General features: G+C 36.9%; 1 long non-coding RNA gene across 1 annotated transcript in view; it reads left to right on the forward strand.

Annotated features, from left to right (window-relative positions):
* Positions 1-19,572, forward strand: part of LOC116148444 (uncharacterized) — a 1,308,953-nt gene that overhangs the window by 83,786 nt on the left and 1,205,595 nt on the right. The gene's annotated exons all lie outside the window — the stretch shown is intronic.

Raw genomic sequence — 19,572 nt, forward strand, 5'->3', positions numbered from 1 at the left:
GAACGCATAGAGACAGATGTAGGTCAGTGGTTGCCTAGGGCTGAGGCGTGGGATGGGGAGGTATGCCGTGGGGAGTAACCGGTATTGGGTAAATGTTTATTTTTAGGATAATGGAAATGTTCTAAAGTTAGATTAAGGTAACAGTTGTGCAACTTTGTAAATATATTTAGAAACACTGAATTGAATTCAAATTGGCAGACTTTAGGATATATAATTTACATCTCAAAAAAGATACTCTGATAAAAACAACAAGCATTTTTATTATCCTACCATTTTTTATGGGTATGGAGTTTAAGAACAGCTCAGCGGGTTGGTTCTGGCAGTGTCTTCTGTGATGTTGCAATCATAGCATCATCTGGAACTGCAGTCACTTAAAGGCTGGCCTGTCAGGGCTGGAAGATTTGCTTCCACTTGAACTCACCCCTGTGGCTGTTAGCAGGTAGCCTCAGTTCCTGTGTCTCTGCATGGGGCAGCTTTAATCTCCTCGTAACATGGGAGATGGCTCTCCCCAAAGCAAGTGAACCAAAAGGAAGGCAGGAACCACAAGATCTTTTATGACCTAGTCTCAGATGTCACTCCTTGTCACTTCTACAGCATCCTAATTGCTACACAGACCAGCCCTGTTTACTGTGGAGGATGCTACACAAGCCTGGATGTTTACAGTTAGCTTCTCTCATCATATTTTCTAACCTCAAATTAAAATACATGTTTTACAATAAAACAGTATTTGAAATAGGGAGAGCTCCGCAGAATTTGAGATGTATATTTCCTACCATATTACTCATGACTTGACTTTTAAAGCCCTACTTCTCAACTTAATTTACTCTGTAGAAAGAGTCCATTAGAATATTATCATATTTGCTCTCCTGGACATAAAAGGATCTTATGCTATTAGCCCCACATTTCCTAATGAATTTTACAGAGATTTAAAAAAATTTTTTGGATGGCAACTGAGATGTTCAGGGAATTATTAATTACTGAGTATTTGTTTAATTGGACAAGATAACAAGGTTACTTAAAATAGTTGTTTCTAAATTGCAACGCTCTAGGAAAAGCGATTATTTAGCAGGATTGTATTTACATATTTTCCCCTGTGGTTTGCAAGCTGAAAAGGTGCTGACATTTGTATTTTCTACTGTTTACTTTTTTAAATGGCACTTGAATTTAGTTTAGAATAACTGCATACACAAAATGAAAGTTAACCATGGTGTAGACAATGTATTTTCTTTAGTCTTCTTTTTTAATAATTTTTTTTATTGACGTATAGTCAATTTACAATGTTATGTTAATTTCTGGTGTACAGCAGAGTGATTCACTTATACGTATATCATTTTTCATATTCTTTTGCATTGTAGGCCATTACAGTGTGTTGAATATAGTCCCCTGTGCTGTACAACAGGACCTTGTTCTTTATCTATTTTATGTATAGTAGTTATTTAGTATCTGCAAATCCCAAGCTTGCTCTTATACTAGGAGAACAAAACGAGGATATGTTACACACACATACAGATCAGAATTACAGATTATCTCTCTTCTGTTTTCACATACTATTTTTTATAAATCTTTCAGAACCCACCATGTCCTCTCCTCTATTACCTGTTAAGTTTCATTTTTTTTCCACCACTATACTCCCATAGCGTCTGGGTATCACTCTGTCATTTCAGAATTTACTCAGTGATCTGGCTTAATATCTAGACTGAAACTTCTTATGGGCTTTGGCCTTTATCGCTGCACCTCCCAACTTACTGTAAAACCTTGCCAGTTATAGGCATTCAGCAAATGTGGGTTGTTTACTTAGAGCTGGAAAGGATATACAACATCATCTTTTCCAGCCTCCTGCACTAACACAGAAATGCCTTCTATAGCCGTCCTGACAGAGGGCATCCAGCTTCTGTTTGAACAAATACATTGATAGGAGGATGCTTGGAATCTTATTAAATAGGTCATAAGTTGTTGGTTTTCTATTTTTGTAATGATGTTGAAGCAAACATGTCTCTCTCTGACTTGCAATTATCAATCTTATTTTTATTTTTATTAGCAATTAAATATATCTTTAAGACTTCTAAGTAGTATCGTTTCTGTTATGTTCTATTATGTTCATACAGTTCTATTATGACCCCAAATGATATTATTCCTTTGTCTCCTGCTCATACCCTTCCTAAACCTACCCCCAGGTCTTCTCCTAAGATGGAAGGAACTAGATCTCATTTAGTTCAGCTCCTAATTACTGTTTAATTTATTTGCATATAGCATATTAATTTGTAATATCATTAACATATGGAAGGGACAGCCATAACTGCAAAGTAAGAAGTGGTATCTATGCAATTCAATATTATTAAGACCATCTTTAAAAAAAAAAAGTTTTATTTAACTATAGTCAATTTACAATGTCATTTTAGTTTGAGGTATACAGCTTCAGATTCTTTTCCATTATAGTTTATAATGACACTGAATAGAGTTCCCTGTGCTATACAGTGGGTCCCTGTTGTTTTATCTGTTTTATGTATGGTAGTGCTCTTCTGTCAGTCCAACACTCCTAATTTATCCCTCCCCCTCCCCTTTACCCTTGGGAACCACAAGTTTGTTTCCTATGTCTTTGAGACTGTTTCTTTTTATAAATAACTATATTTGTCATTTCTTTTGCTTCCACATATAAGTGATTTCATACACTATTTGACTTTCTCTGTCTGACTTACTTCACTTAGTGTGATAATCTCTAGTCCATCCATGTTGCTGCAAATGGTAATGTTTCATTCTTTTTTATGAATGAGTACTATTCCATTGTGTGTGTGTGTGTGTGTGTGTGTGTGTGTGTGTGTGTGTGTGTGTGTGTGTGTATCACATCTTCTTTATCCAGGCATCTGTTGATGGACATTTAGGTTGTTTCTATGCCTTGGCTATTGTAAAAAGTGTTGAGCATCTTTTCATGTGCTTGTTGGCCAGCTGTATAAGACTATCTTCTTTATTTAATAAAACCCCAAATGTGTTTCTGGTTCAGCGTATCCTTGTGGTTACAGAAATACAGACAGTCTGCATTCCTGTTTTTCTCAATATCTCCTTTGAACTCATTAACAATGTATTTTATTGCTACCAATTAAACCTGAAACTTTTCTCTTCTTCAATATATTAGATGGCTCTGAAAAATATGGAAGTATTATAAATAAGGCAGAATAAAAATAAATTATATTTCATCGGTTTAATAGTAATTGTCAGCATTTATGAGCGCTTAATGTGAGCCACTTTGCCACATATGTCACATATCACGTTTTTACTCAGTAGGTTCACACAAGAACCAACATAAGAAGCATCAGTATTATCCCCTTATGCAGATGACAAAACTGAGGCTGGCAGAGTTGAGGCCAAGCTACAAACCCAAACAGTGTAACTCTAGAACTCTTGTTTTCTTTCCAATATGATATTAGAATCATTTGCAACTTTGGCTCTATCACCTGTTTTTCTAATTTTGTTTCTAGTGCAAATACAGTGAACATAAAAATATGATAAATATGATTTCTACACAGTTTTCTTCTATTTATCAATAAAAGAGTTCCAAAGATAGTGGCTCAAAATGGAACTTTATTGATACCTGGCTAATCTCTGTAGTGTAATAGTTAACCCTTTTCCCACCATACAACACTGGTTAGCCGTGATTTATATTTTGCTGGTAAGAGAAAATGTATCGTCCCATATAACAAGAAGTGCATGCCTGAGCATGATGGGCCATGGCTCCTCCCTCTGCTTTTAGCGTTTCTTGCGGTTCTGTTCTTCTCTGCTAATGTTTCTAACCTCAAGCTGGAAAGGAAATGGCTGTAGCTGTTCTAAAAGTTACAAGACAATGTTCAGAAATACATTTCTGTGTCTTTCCTGGCAGGGCAGAATGCTCTTTCTAAGTCTCCCGGTCACATCTTTGTCCAGGGAAATGGAAACAACAATCATTCGTTTGGACAAAAGCATCTGAATAGAATTAGATGTTAGGGAGTCAAACAAAATGAATATAAGAATTGGTAAGGGCCATATATTTTGTCAAGTCTTCCTTCATCATCAATTCTCAAACACATTATTTTAGGTTCCAGTGAGGAAGAAAAATATTTTGCAATTAAACTATGCCACACCATTGGTTGCAAGATATGCTCTTATTTCATAGATGCTGAATGTGTGGGAAAAATACATGTTAGAATCAATAAAATACAGTATAACCTTAATTTTTTTTCTTACAAATGAGAAAACTAAGGTACAGACATACCAGTTTTGACAATATTGTAAAATTAGAATTTTTGCCCAGATTTGCTTTGCAACGCTATATTCAAAGTTCTTTCCTCAAAGTTCAAGTGACCATTTCCTTGGTCTTTTCTTTTCTTTTCTTCCCCCCTCTTCTCTGTTGATCTACTTCTGAGCCGAAACATGTCTTTGGTCTTGATTAGATGGTTCTATCAGCCATCCGTTTGAAAACAGCCATTAGGAGCTTCTCGTAAAGGAATGTGTACCGTCTGAAACCAGGTCATTGTTCAGGCCTTCAGTGAAATTCCAGGTGGGGCTATAAACAAACTTGCTCCCTAGAAAGGAAGCCCCAAGTATGAGATTATAACAAAAGAAGGGAGTAAATCCATGTGATTTAGCAAAATTGAACAATTTCATTTTAGGGTGAAAGCCTTTAAATACTAATAAAGGATACAAGAAATAGAGCTTAAAAATATACAGTACATTCGTATGGACATTGGTAGAGTGGCATTCTAACGTAGCAGTTGAGGAAATGGGTTCTGGTGTTAGCCTATCTGGGTAAAGGGATAACAGGAACTAAATCGCAAAGGGTTTTAGTTTCTTTATCTGTAAAATAGGACTAATAGCTGGATATACTTCACAGAACTGTGTGTAAGATTAAATAACATAATATGTATAAAGAGCATTGTGCAGTATTGCAGACACAGCAAGGCCTTGGTGGTGAAAGATGATGACAAAGATGATGATGATAAAAATAGTGCTGGTAGACCTTCCTTTGATAGTTTAGGACACTGTGCCCTTTCTTTATTGCCCTCTGATAGTGTTTCTGATTCCCTATCATGAACAAGGAAAGTGATGTTTTGACATGAAATTAATTTTTGTACATATCCAGACTCCTCAAGCACTAAACAGCTGAAAACCTCAAAGTCCAGAAAATAAAAAATGAACACCCTGATTTAAAATTCTATATATACGACTTCTGATCTATTTGACTTCAAGCAATTACTTAACTTTAATGTATCTCACTTTTTCATCTTTATAATGAGATAAAACTGTTGGAGTTAATCTGAATTCTAATTTAGGTACCATATGTAAATTATCTAGCACAGTTTTTAACATATAGTAGGGACTTAGGAATGGCCACTCAATTTTTGTTTAGAACAACCACAGAAATCTTCAGATACTTCTAATTTATGTATATGAATCTATATTGCCCCAAGCACCAAGATCAAAATGAATAAAAAGCTAATTTCTATTTTAAAATGTCTGTCTCTAGGGTAACAACAATATTATGTTGTACTTTCTTCACAAAATCATATATCAATAATATTAAGTTAAGTGTGGAGGATGTGCTGGCACCTAAATACTGTTTATAACTTACTTCAGTAGATTTATCCTAATTGCTAACAATCTATTTTCAGATAAAGTTTTGAATCACTGATGATTTGCAACTTGGAATCCTCCTATACAGTACATAATTTCAAATACAATACAGGTTATTTTATTGTAATCATGTCATTTCAAGTTTTTGTTGCATATCCTGTGACCTTATCTTCAATGTCACAATTCTCTGTAGAATTAAATAATCTCCTTAAGAATTCAGTTTGATCCCAACAAGAAAACATTATAATAAAGATGTTTCTGTTGAAGAAAATAAATCAGCTGAGGTGAAATAAATGTCCCTTTTTCTGCATTTCAGGGAGTTAAAACTCATCTTTTATCATACAGTGAGAAGTAAAACAGAATCACGTAGAAGTGCCAGCATCAAACCAACCTCCCCCCTTAAACATCTAAGGTTGCAACTCCTCAATAACTACTTGGGGATTTAAAACATCAGACAATTTTACTTGTCTTCTCAGACATTTCCTACCTGCATCTTGATATAATGGGTTTTCTTCTGCATTTTTAAGTGGTGAGCAAAACACAGGCATTTAAGATGGGAATCTCTTAATTCTTATCCTGGTTCCTGGAAAACACACACTCATACACCCACACTGCACAGATTAAGAGAGTCACAGACCATCTGTGTAATTTATTACCAAATAAAAGTTCATAATCTGTTTATAAGCGGTTGTGAAATTGTGACCAGTGTTTTATCATTAGTGGCTTTAATGTTGGAAGGCTGGTATTGATAGACAGGGCATGGAATGAATCTGCCAGAGAGAAAGCTTTGTTAATAGTGTATCCAAACATATTGAAAATTCACGAACTGTGCTCCCCACACTGTTTGTTTCAACTGGATCACTACAAAACGTGAGTGAAATGTTATGCCTAAATAAGTAAGATATTATATCAATTTTCTCCTTCCCCCTATTGTTAATGCCTTCTGGTAAAGATCTATTCAAATAAATCATAAACATTACCTTTGAAGCTCTTTAAAACATGCTGCTTCTAATCAAATGCTATTGCATAGTTATTTGACACGAGGAAGCCCTTTGGTGGAAACTACCACCTGGGTATGGAATAAAGGTTATTGTTCCTAAACATTTGTGTAAATGTTTTTGTGTACATATTTTTTCCACGTCCTTCTTCGACCTCCTTTGGATCACTTTGAATCTTGCCTATTTCAGTCTTCCTTTCTCCATGATGCTTTTTAAATTTTTTGACAACTTCCTTCTTCCTTCAGTACTTATCCTTCCATGCACCGATGGCCTATTACATGCCTACCATGTGATTGCCCAGGTTTCTTGGTGTTACAGGTAGCGTGCTTAAGGGCTCAAACTCAAATCATTGCCTTCTTCATCCAAGGACTTTCTGTGGCACAGTCCCTGCGGCCACAGTGACGATCTCTACGTTGTACAATGCCAACCTCATTCTCTTCTTTTGTTTTCTGTGTTCAAATAACCCTCCACCTAACCTCAGTCATTCCCCTCGAAATGCAGATGTTTCCGGCTTAGTCAAATCCATTTCACTACCTCCCACTCTATTCTCTAATTTTTCACACTTGTAACCAGTGCCAGGGCCCATATTTAAAAGGAGTGTACGATCTTAAGCTAATCTGCAGACGCTGTTCATCCTTAAGGTCTTGCCTTCTCATCAACAGAAACGGGCTTTCTCTGCACCTTACATCAGCTGGACCAGTCATTCTTAAGTGTGTCTCAGTATCTCCCAGTACGGTATAATCACAGCTCAATATTTAAACAGACTCTGGACATCTGGAATATTCCATTCATCTCTTGAGACTGTTTATTTGAAGAAACATTTTTAGCATTTTGGTGGGCTTTGAGAGTACTCCTGATGTGAACTTGATTGAATAAGACTTTTTTTTTTCCCTTGGTTCTACTTTTGATCCTTTAAAAAGTTAAAATCACATATTAGATTTTAAAATAAATGTTCCTTTTAAGATACCTTTGAAATGTCCTCCACTGGATCTAGTATTTGGATGTGAACTAGAAAATATTCTTTATAAAAACTCCATAAACTTTGAAAAATACAGTGTCTAAATGTTCTTCCTCGGGACTTATTCATGGAATTACTCTTAATTACTAAAGTACAACATATAAAAGCTAACAGTAGCATTTCTAATTTAATTTTCTCAAGCAGTCTGACTACCACTCAAGTTTTGCCAATGTTGCCAAAGGTGAAACTACATTTTCTGACAGTAGATGATGAGAATTCCCACAGTGTTCTCATGTTCATGAAGAGCATTTTGTCATTTAGGCATCTGCAACACTGTGTTCGGTTGAGCCATTTTCTACCATTATAGCTTTTTAAATGATGATTCTGTTAGTTAAGTTTCATCACTATCAATTTAGTTGGTTACATAGGTACCCCAGGGTACAGTTTGAGGCATATTTATATTGAAGTAGTAAATAATAATAATATAACAGCAACTAAGCAATAACAACTATAAACTAGAATTTCCTGAGGACTCACATGTAACCAGGTAAGCCATTAAGCACTTGATATAGATTACAGAATGTAATTTTACAAAAACACACCTGAAATAGTTGCTATTATTATTATTCCCAATTTAGGGATAGGAAACACTGAGGCTTAACCACTGAATTATTAGTCTGAGCACAAACTAGAAATCCTAGAGTCTGGGGAGTCTGATTCCAGAGTCAGTATTCTTACTCATTTTATTATAACAAAATTTTGAGTCATATGAGAATTGCTGTTCAAAGCCACAGGTTATTACTAATCTCTATGGTAAACAAAGGTGTAACCACACCTCCCTGCTAATTACCTGCACAATTACACTTCATTGCAAAACACCCCTTCTCTACTGTAAAAGGCGCACTGCCTGACAGAGTGCTAGCCCACGTTTCTGATCATCGAATAGTGAACGAACTGAAAGGCAGGAATGCGAGGGACATACAGTTTTTGCCTATCCAACAGCAGAAGAGTTTAAGACTACAGCGTCTTCAGTGATAGAGCACAGCACTAAGCAGACGTCACCTGTGTCTATTCATGACTTTGTTACCAACCTGGGTTCTTAGATCTTTAATCAATAGAAATTGATAAGGGGCCAGAGAAGAAATTCAGGCAAAGCTTTACTGGGACTCGTGCTGCAGCACAAGGGAGTGAAATCAAGTACATGTGCCCTTTCTCGCCCACCCCCGCCCTGAGGGTGGGTGAGCTGATCCCTTAAATGCCCTTAAAATGGGTGAGGGTAGGGGTGGATCCATGGTCGGGCCGGAAGGGTGGCTTAGATGGTCGGCTCACCCCCCTTGTGGTGCTGTATGCAGGGATCAGGAGGTAGCCTGCTTTTACTGCTGACACCTTAGAAGTGGCAGTTGGGTTTTTGGTCTTTCTCTATGTTGTTGTTCATAATTTGCCCCAATTGTTCATGCATGGAGTTATTTTTAGTCTCTTACGGTTGCTTTGTATTCTGTTGCTCGGGTGTGTGGGGATGGATGTTTGTCCAGGTGTAAACACTGTGGTAAAGGGTCCCTGGTCCCAACCTGTCTTAACTTGGCCCATTTTTTCCTAAGGACTGCTCTCTCCCTAATCCTCAGCATTACAAATGCAACAGTGTACAAAGCCAGTCCCTTTCTCCTTGTCATCTACATCTGTCCTCAGCCTGTTTGTTTTCCTAAAAATGGGTAGGTAGCCTGAGCTCAGGGATGAAGTGTTTTAAAATTTTTTGCTTGAGATTTTCCACAGAGAAAAGGATCTAAATGTATCTGTCAATGCATTGATAGAAAGATGGGTTCCGGAAGCTGTGATGCTACTAATAATGATATTAAGACTAATCATAAAATCATGGAGTGAGTGACTGCATACTTAGAAAAAATACATACCAGTGAAGCACACAGCCGACCATCCCCTGATAAGCCTCATTTTTATCGAAAGAAAAATTCTTCCTAGTATTTTTACTTTTCAGTTGTTTTCCAGCTGGCGTTTGAAGGTAGAAAGGTGTCAGTCTTGCCCAGTATTTCTCAGTCACGGCTGCAGCTTAGAGTCATCTGGGGAAGCATTAACACATGCCATTGCCTGCTCCCAGTTTGGGACAATTAAAGCAGATTCTCTGGGGCTGGGATGCCCACTGTGGTAAGTTTCAGAAGCTCCCCAAGTAATTCTAATGTGCAGCTACGCTTGAGAAACTGTGCTGTGTGTGAACAGATAGGTTGAGCAACAGAGGGAGAGTTTCTGTTTGATAATTATGTGGAATTGAAAGTAACACTTTCCACTTTATTTTTTTTCACTCCGTTCTTTTGACTAAGGCAAATTAATTGATATTCTTAACATAGCAAATGTTTTTAACATTACCTTCAAGGCTACTTTATTTCATTTGACTTTTTGTTCTTTACTTGTATGACCTCTGCTCACAGAAGCTAAATTAGAAAACAGTCATACAGTAGAAGTTTAAACAGTGTTTGGAAAACTGCAAAGCATTTTTCCTTACAGAACCCTTCATTACAACCTTCCTGAGAGCCCTAGATTTGGTGAGGGGAGAGATTAGATTAATCAGTCTATAGGATCATTTATTTTTTCATCCTTTCTCTGGAGGCTGTCAGCAAGGGCACCTACATAGGAGACTTATTTTTGTAATGTGAACAATTGTTCTTTAGGAATGAAATTCCGTTCCACTGACAAAAGATGTGAGAAAGCTCAGGGTGCCCCCTTGAACTGCCTGGCACTTTGCACAAAAGGTAAATCTGCTAAAAATATTTTTTTAAATACCTGAAATTCTGTCCCAACATTTTCTAAAGTGCCGAAGAATGAGAAATCAACTTCTGGAAAAAGGCAGAAAGAACAGAAAGGCTAACAGGCTTCACAAGAAAGCAATTTTCTGAAAAGGAAAAAAAAAAAAAAGTCGTTTTCTAAAATTGAAGACATTATTCCTTCAAAGGAAATGTCTCCAAGTGTCCTTAAAAAATATCGTCCCTGTTAAAATCAAATTGTGTCATTTTTATCGAAGTAACCATGGATTTGTCAATTTTGTAATTGGCTTGGTTGGGTCATCCAATTTGACCCCTGTGGGGATTTCACCACCAGGCATTCTTATCAATTTTTTAATAAATTCCAGAGATTGAGAATGGTAAATAATAAATGATATAGAGCTTGCAAAGTCAATATTTAATTTAACATAGACTCAGGGAAACTAACACTATACATACACATAATTCTATGGTTTGAGTTTAAAGAAATAAGCGTCTTTATTGTAAGAAATGAAAAGAATGAAAAAGAGATCAAGGTATTAAAAGTCTTGAGACTATGACAAATCACATACCTCATAAAGCTAAAACACGAGTGCAATTAATTGGCACACTCTTCTAAGTAGGGAGGCACCTGGATGCCAAAAGTATGTCTCCTGATTTCTTGTCAGAATTGGAACATACCAAAGAACAATATTAAAGCTTTTCCAAAATGCATGTTCAAGTAGCAAAGCAGTTTTAAAAATTAAGGAAAAACACACTCACAAAGAAGAAACAACAGTAATTATTAACTTTGGAGGCAGTTTGGAGGAAAACATTCTGATAAGGTTAAGTAACTACATTTTTAAAATGCTAACATAACTCATTTTTGACATAATATTTGGTTTTACTTATGTTTAAAATTCTAACATATTCACAATATAATGCTTCACTGAATATTTAAACTAGGATTTTTCTTGCAAAATATGGCTTCTACTATCTGGTTTTACTCAAGAAACAGAATTGGCCTAGATTTAAATATTATGTATTTGAATATTATGATTAATAACCTCAACTGATCAGCAAACTGTGCCCCAAACTTTAAAGACATCTAAGCAAGCAAGCACGAAATCTCTCCCAAACCATAGGGAGTCAAATGAAATGAAGAAATGAAGACACTGGGTCCACAAGTAATTTCATTATTAGCAACTAGGGAGAAGGGAGCCTATCTCCCTGTTCCTCACTTATCACAGTACTTTGTGCTTTTTTGAGGAGTGTAATTCTGTGTTTTCCTGATGTCATATGCCAATTCAGTTTTTTTGTGTGTTTGTTTTTTAGATGTTGAACAGTTTTTAGAAATTTAGAATGCGACAGTGGCAGCAGTAGACATGAGAAGAGTTCATATAAAGTAGGACGGGTCCAATAGAATTGTGTGATTAATGGCTTTGGAAAATCCTTTCAAATGCAAAACGTTTGAATAACTACTTATTGGTTCAAATCCTGTGTAGATCAAGAGGGAGTACATAAATAGATATCAAACTGGGTGGGGCCTCCTTATGGGACTGGGGCCAGTGGCTTAGAACTGCTATTGTGCAAAATCTCCTCCGTTCTCGTATCTCATTCTCCCAAGCCCCTAACCTCTAATATTTTTTTCTCTCTCCTGAGTAAAATAGGCACTCTTTACTCTGACATTTGACCTCTGCAACCCAATGCAATAAGTCTAACGTTAAGAATTTTAAATACCACGGTAGACTAATAATAAAGAAGGCTTTATGTAAAAGTTTACTGCCCCTTCATCATAAAAATGTAGGTAGCTGCCTATGGCTCATGCATATAGCTGGTCCTACTTAGGGTTCATGGCAAAAAAAAAAACTAAAGAGGCATTATCACCCCAAATTTGGATGAGTGAAATATAGTGAGAGAAAAAGTATAACTAGATTTAAGTGTGACTAGATGGCTGTAGCCACCAAGCAGTTAGGAAGTAAAATCTGTTGGTGACAGATATACATTCCAGCAAGCCTCTTCTGCATTGGTCACCTGCAAAAAGAGGTACAATTTAGAGTCAAAGGCACCAAGCCAAAGTAAGAAATGTCAAACAAATGGGCACTGAATTTCAGTCACCATTCGGAAACAAAGGAAGGGGTTATTGGCAGTTAAACTAGATCAACTTGATCCTCAGTTTTAAGTCCTGCAGTGGTTTTCCGTTGTACTTCACGCTCCAAGCCCTGGCCATTGGAACCTCTGTGTCTCCGACATTACCTTGCTTCTCCCCTTCCTTCTGTATGCTCTATGCCCAGGCATCCTTTCTGTCCAAGAATAGGACAAGGATTCCAGTCACAAGAGTTCTTAGAATTCTTGTTTCTTACGCCTGGACTGCCTTCTCCTCTCAAACCCCATGTCCCAGAAGAGTTTTTCCAAGTCAGAACTCCTCCTCCACCACTTACCCACTCAACACTTACTCCTTTATAGCACTTATCTCTGTCAAACAATGTGTTCCTTATTCATGCAAGGAGTTTCTGTGATTTTTCTCTAGAATGTCAGCTCAGCAAAGATTTGCGCTACTCTGTTTTATCCATCCTGTATCACATGACTTGGAAGAGCATAGATGCCTAGTTGATACTTAACTGGCATTGTAAACTTTAAGGTCATATATTAATTAATTAATATTTATTAATCACTTATGCAGCATTCCTATACCCTAGTTGCGTTTCTAACCCCTTTACAACTACTAACTAACCTAACAGCCTTGTGACATAGGTATTAGAATTACTCCCATTTTACTGGATGGAGAAACTGAGGTATAGGAAGGTTAAGTTACTTGCCGAAGGTGAAAAAGCTGGTAAGAGACAGAGCAGTGTTCCGGGTCTGTGCTGTTAGCGCAACAGTTTATTGACCTTATTGTATGCTGTTGAGGCCAACTTACGGATGAGGAAGCTCTGCATGGTTTGAGGCAGAACCACAGTTTGGTCCATCGGTGGGAAGAGTGGCTGGTTTTCAGGAAGTTCTAGGATGTTAAGAGCTTTACTTTGTGGCTTCATTTAGAACAGCTTTCCCTTCTATTTCAGCTTCAGCTTCTGGACAAATGCCTATATGTCTGATTATGACTTGCTTTTCTGACCAAATTTCTGAGTAATAGTGTTTTCTTCAGAGAAGGAAAAAAAAATGTTAAGTTAGCATTTCTTAAATCCTATCGATTGAACACTAGTTTTCCACGATATTTGAATAGGTGTTCCCGTAAAAAAAATTAAAGCTTGTGTGATGAAAAAAAAAATGTGTAACTGAAGAGAAGTAAAAGGAAAAGGTTAAAAATAAAAAGAATATTTTGTAACACAAAAAAGAAGAAAAAGTGTAATATGTGTAAATTGGCCCTGAATTGTGAAGCCATATGATGTTTACAAAATGTTCTTTTCATATATTTCCAGGGTCTTTCATATTTATTAGATTGCTGTAGGCTAAATTGAATTTTGAGTACTAAATGCAGCCACAAGTGACTAATTCTCTAAATTTTTGAAGAATTGAGGACAACATTTAAATAATTCTTTAAAAGCATTTTCATTCACATGTTGTTAAGCCACTTTTTCCTACTTTACCCAAATAGCTGGTGACAACGTGCACAGGTTTCTTAATCCAAGTTTCTGCCTGTCCATTAAAAAAAACACGGATGTCTCTAATGGCATTTTCCTCGTGGCCCTGCTTGGCCAGGGCTCCTAAAGAAATTCAACTGACTAAGATCTGAACTCTGTCAACCCTACAGGCTGCAGCGCCGACAGCTCACATAAGAGAGATTTATGTGGTCTATCACCGCATTTTAGCTTTTCAACACAGTTATTAATCAGCCTGTTGTGATCCTAATATTTCTGAATGACACAATTTTGTGTAAGCCAGGAAACCTTCACCGAATTAGGAGTAGGGCTGGGGGCGAGGGGACGGGTGGAAGAGATGTTAAACATGGCCAGAAAGCGAGGAGGGGTGTGTGTGTGTGTGCGTGTGTGAGTGAGTGTGTGTGATGTGGTGGTGTTCTTCCTTGTCTTCCCCCTCTCCTCCTCCTCCTCCTTCCCCACCTTTCCTCTTCTTTGTCTTCCCTACTCCTGTTGCCAAAAGTCTTGTCTGATCGGCCTGCTTTTTTTAATGCAAATTGGTGTGTGGATATTGATTTTAATGCCATCTTTCACTTATGGTTTAAATGCTCTCTTCCTAAGGGGGTGAGGACCAGGTTTATTTGCTTTCAGAATGTGAACCAGAATAGAAACTGGAATTGCCTGTTTACAAAATTTTAAACTTGGAGGGTGGGAAACGGATTGTGAGCACATGTCAGGTGTGTCATCACTGTGGTTTGTGTTTTAAGGAGAGATGTAGTTTTAAGCAAATATTTAGAATGCTTTTGCCCAATTAAAATTCCTCCATTGTTTTTTATATTTGTTTGCCTCAGGGTAGACTCTAAATTATTTTCACTTTTGTTTTCCTTTCCGTGTCCTCCTGTAGTGAGCCCAACAGTAATTTTCTTTGACAGCCTTGATGTTTTCTTCTAATTCCCATTAGTGTGTGTTTGTTATTTTTTTCCTCCCTTCCTATCACTGTCTTCTTTCTCTTTTAAATTTTATGGCATCTGTATCTGTTGAGATAATTGGGACACAATCATAATCTTTGTCACAATCGTTATTTGATAGGTGTTTCTGCATGTACATTTAGATGTTAGAAGTGCTTAGGATCTAGACACAATGAACCAGCCACATCTATTGTAGAATCTGTCCTCATCTTTTTTGATTTAGTGGTGGGAAAAAAAATATATGGTTTGGCTTAATTAAATGGAACAGAGTGTCTCTGTATGAAATAAACCCTTCCATTTAAAAGATACACATTGTCAGAAATAGCTAGCACGTGCAGAGAGAGGAAACCATGTGGGATTCTCTAACAGTGAACACATTCATGGTTGATTCCCAATAGGACTAGGAATTGGTTTAATACAGTAAAAATGTCATTCCCGTGTATTCTTTCAGAATACTTTGATCAATACCCTCTCTGACCAGATACTTTTTGTCATACTCAACACATTGTAAATCGATCAGTCAATTAGTAACAAGTGGACAAGGGACTTAATCATGGTCAATTTAAGTTTTTTCATCTGTAAAACAGTTACAGGGACTTCTTATAGATTTGGAATGAGGATTAAACTGAATTATACATATAAAGCCCTTAGCATAGTGTCTAGAAAATAGTAAATATTAAATATATATTTATTAGGAGTAGTAATTTATATTCATATCAAATGTCAGCTAGGAAATACGAAAGAGACAAAAATATATGGCATGAGCCTGCCCTCAAGATGTTTTCAGTCTAGTTGGAAAACAAAATATAATATAAACACACACAGCTCTAGTCAGCATGTCATGAATTGAGAAATTGCCAGTAGGAAGTGCAAATACTGTAGCAGATTAGAAGGAAATACGTATCATGGATAATATTATTATGCAAGGTAGTTGTCGCTGTAATAAATACTTCCAGTAGTTCTAATTTATATACTGAATTTAAAAGAGTAAACTACCTCGTGCTCAAATGTAAATCTCTCATTATATCATCATGACATGCCCGTCTTGATTTCTCACATTTCTTCATTACCCAAATCTCGGTCATCATTCCAGATTAACTGACCCCTCTCTATAGTCATTAGGTTGATCTGTATTAAATGTAAATAGCTTACTCGTAGATTTGAAATAAATCCCAAGCTGTTCTCTGAGGCATAGAAGACCAATAAGACGTGACCCCTGCCTGTTTCTCCAGCATCGTCTTATGCTCCACTCTCCTTTGCTCACCTGAGTGAAGTAGTTTTTGATCAATTCTCAGAATAGGTGAAAGATTTCTTTCCCTAAGACATTTGTATTTTCTGTTCCTTTGCTTGGAATTCTTCATTCTTCCACTTTTCCTACCATTCAACTCTTCTCTAAAATTTCACAAGCTTCCTCCAGCCCTCTCTCAACCTACCTCCCATCCATGCACTTAGTCTCTGTATCTTAGCCCCTTTCCTTCACAGAACTTACCACATTTTTATTTTATTTGCACTTTGGAGAATCCTTTGTTAGCCATTTCTCTCTCCCCTCCAGGGGAAAATATTTTCCGGAAGATGTGGAGCATGTCTGTCTTACTCACCATTATTACATCACAGAACCACAATAAACATTTATTTTGAAAATGGACAAAGTTTCCTCCCATTTCTTTCTATATTATATGTGTGAACCAAGTTTGTTCCTAACCCCAGTCGCATCTTGAACTTGTCTTCCCTTATCTCTTTGCTGATGCTGCTCCCTCCTGTGACACAGATTCTAATCCTCGTCTTCTCTGAAAATTCCATCCATTCTTTTACTTCCTCCATAAAACTTATTTTTAAGCAAACATGAGCTAGCTCTCTGCCTTATTTCTTCTATGATGGACTGTTTTTTTTTCTCTCCCTTATGGTACTTAAAACGTTTTCTTAGAATACAATTCTTTTAGCACTTGCTCCGTCACCTATGAGTTTTGCTATCATTCTTTGTGTCAGTTGAGGTTCTTTGGTTACAAGCAATAGAAACCATGTATGGATAACTTGCATCTTTTTTTTTTTTTCTAATACATAAGGCAGCTTGTGGAATGGATGGAAAAATAGAACCACCAGGCTCCAAGAAAGACAGAAATAAGGTCAATTTTAAGATCAAGAAATTTAGAACAAATAAAAAGAATCATCAGGTGCCCACTGGCATAGAATGAATGAATAACTCTTCTATTAGTTATTTGTACTCAAGATTTATATTCCTGAGAGAGGTTTTGGTTGACCTAATTTAGGATACTTTCTGCCCACACTATGCTAATATTATAATCAGCACCTCAAATAAGAGTCCCACCAAAATTATAGTCAATGAAGGGAATGTGATCCCTAACAAGTAATTGAGGTCATATAGTTACAGAAGAGAGAAGATGGATCTGGGTAGCCACACATTTTGGCTATAAAAAGCTTCACTGAGAGGAAGAAAACTCATTTTCTCCGGCCAATTAAAAAATGTAGTAGAATATACCATATGTATCATCATACAAACAAGCTTTTCTGATGACTGAAATCATAAAAAATAGATTAATTTTTTTAAAAAAAACAGGTGTTATTGTTTTACTGCATCATTTCTTCAAGGATTTTTGGACTGGGAAGCAGAGATTTTTTTTTTTCCCCTCAGATCCTGTAACACATTACTGTAACTTAATCAATGATCAGTAATATCATTCAAAATTTAGCATGGTATGACCATGACTTAAAGGTATGAAAGGAGACAGGGTAATTTCTTTGTATTATCAGGTACTAGGGATTTATAAGAACTGATGTGTAACAAGATATTCATTGGCCAGAACTGAAGTCTTCAGATCTGGTCAGCAGAACCCTTACTTAGTGTGTTCAGTATTACTGTTTCTAGACCACCGATCAGGTCCTGAGATGCACGTAACTCAATGTAATCCACGTTGCTGGCACAGTAGCTTAAACCTAGTGTACACAGTTGATTTATGGGAACAAAACCTACCTACACGCTCAGCAACTCTACCTGCAGCAAGTAAAACACATGATTGGCTTTTACCCACCACCTGCGACATTCCCTCTCTAACAATTCTTTTTGGCTCTTGTTTAAGGTGAAAGATAATTGGATGGAGCTTTGAATTTATCGGGGAGGGGAAGCAGACCCATGTGGTGTCTAGTGTTCTCCTGCTAGGAGAGGACTGAAATTTGAAGAGTTAACACATGGTTATGCATTTCAAACCTGGAACTCTCCTCCCTCTGTCTCTCCCAGGAAAACTAGTTGAAAAACCCAGTTTCCCTAGAGGATTATGCAAATGCACGTTGAAACCAACAAGTAGGTTGATATGCTTGAATGACGTTGTTTCACAACTTTAGATCAAATAGATTTAATGTGTCATATATGCCCTTTTTTTGAACCCTTTTGCAAAATTTCCTGTTGCATATGTTCATTAGATAAAAATAACTCATTTTGCATAAGTATTACCAATTCCTAAACATATTTAGGTTTGCCAGTATAGTTCCAGAAGAGAGAAGGGTCACAAAAAAAAAAAGAAAGAAAGAAAAGAAAAGCATATATGTGTATACATATGTATATGCATATTTATATGGATACCTATATATATATTACTTCGTGGACACAAACTGGTCCATTTGCAAACAGCTATCTTATCCGCATCCCATCTTGGCCAAGTCCAAAGAAAAACTTACTTCTTTGTTCAGTCTGCAAAAAAATAAAATAAAATAAAATAAAATAAAATAAAATAAAATAAAATAAAATAAAATAAAGGCTGGTTTCTTAAAAAAAATTACATACGTTACATATATTCATTTGATTTAGATCCCAAAACACATTAAAGTGAGACACTTAGATTAACTTTAGGAAAACTTCTATTAATGAGTTTAAAGTAAGTTGGTAAAAATAATTTAGTAAGATTTTCTCAAGGCCTTCTGTGAACCTGATGCTCCCTGAGGCATTGCTTTTATTGCTTGGAATCTAATTGTGATTTATAAGTTCAGGTCTCTCGCCTTAAACAGGGCAGAGAAGTCAAACTGAGATTTGCCTCCTCGTCATCCTAGTCTTAGCTCTTTCTTATACCTTTAAGCTCTTACACTTCTCTCTTCTTGTATATAATTTTCTTTTCCTGTGTCTCCAGTGTTCTAACTTGGTTAAGCACTAGGCTATCTTCAGCTCTCTTGTTGGAAGGTTTTTGGCCCCCCCCTCCCCGCCTTGGAAAGACTTCCTTGACCCTCTTCTCTCCTCCCACACTTAGGAAATAGGTAGCCTCCCCCATAATCAGGGGCATCGCCTACTGCCGTCACATTCATCCCATCGCACTGTAATTCCATATTTTCTTACCTTTGACCCAGCTGCACTGGAAACTCGAAAGACATAATCTAAGTCTTGTTCATCACTGTAGCTGTGCAGAGTGGGAACTCCACGAATAGGTATTGAATAATGACCTTGCTTACGTTTCTCTCTCCATCTCCTCTCATGCCAGCCACTTGCCATTTCAAACAAAATACAGCAGCATCCTTGTAAAAGCAACTCTTGAAACCAAACTGGCCTTGTCTATACAGTGAGAGTCTTTTCCCCTTTTTCACACACTGCTTGGATGCATCCTAGCCTCTCCACCCTGACCAGATACTCAGCAAGTTGACGGCTGTAACAAGATGTTCCTGTTTTATATTCCTGAGTGCACAACATCTGAAGCAAGTACAAGGTGACTTTGCTGTAACTCAGCA

Source organism: Camelus dromedarius, chromosome 27 (genome assembly GCF_036321535.1).
Source record: "Camelus dromedarius isolate mCamDro1 chromosome 27, mCamDro1.pat, whole genome shotgun sequence".
NCBI classification, from domain to species: Eukaryota; Metazoa; Chordata; class Mammalia; order Artiodactyla; family Camelidae; genus Camelus; species Camelus dromedarius.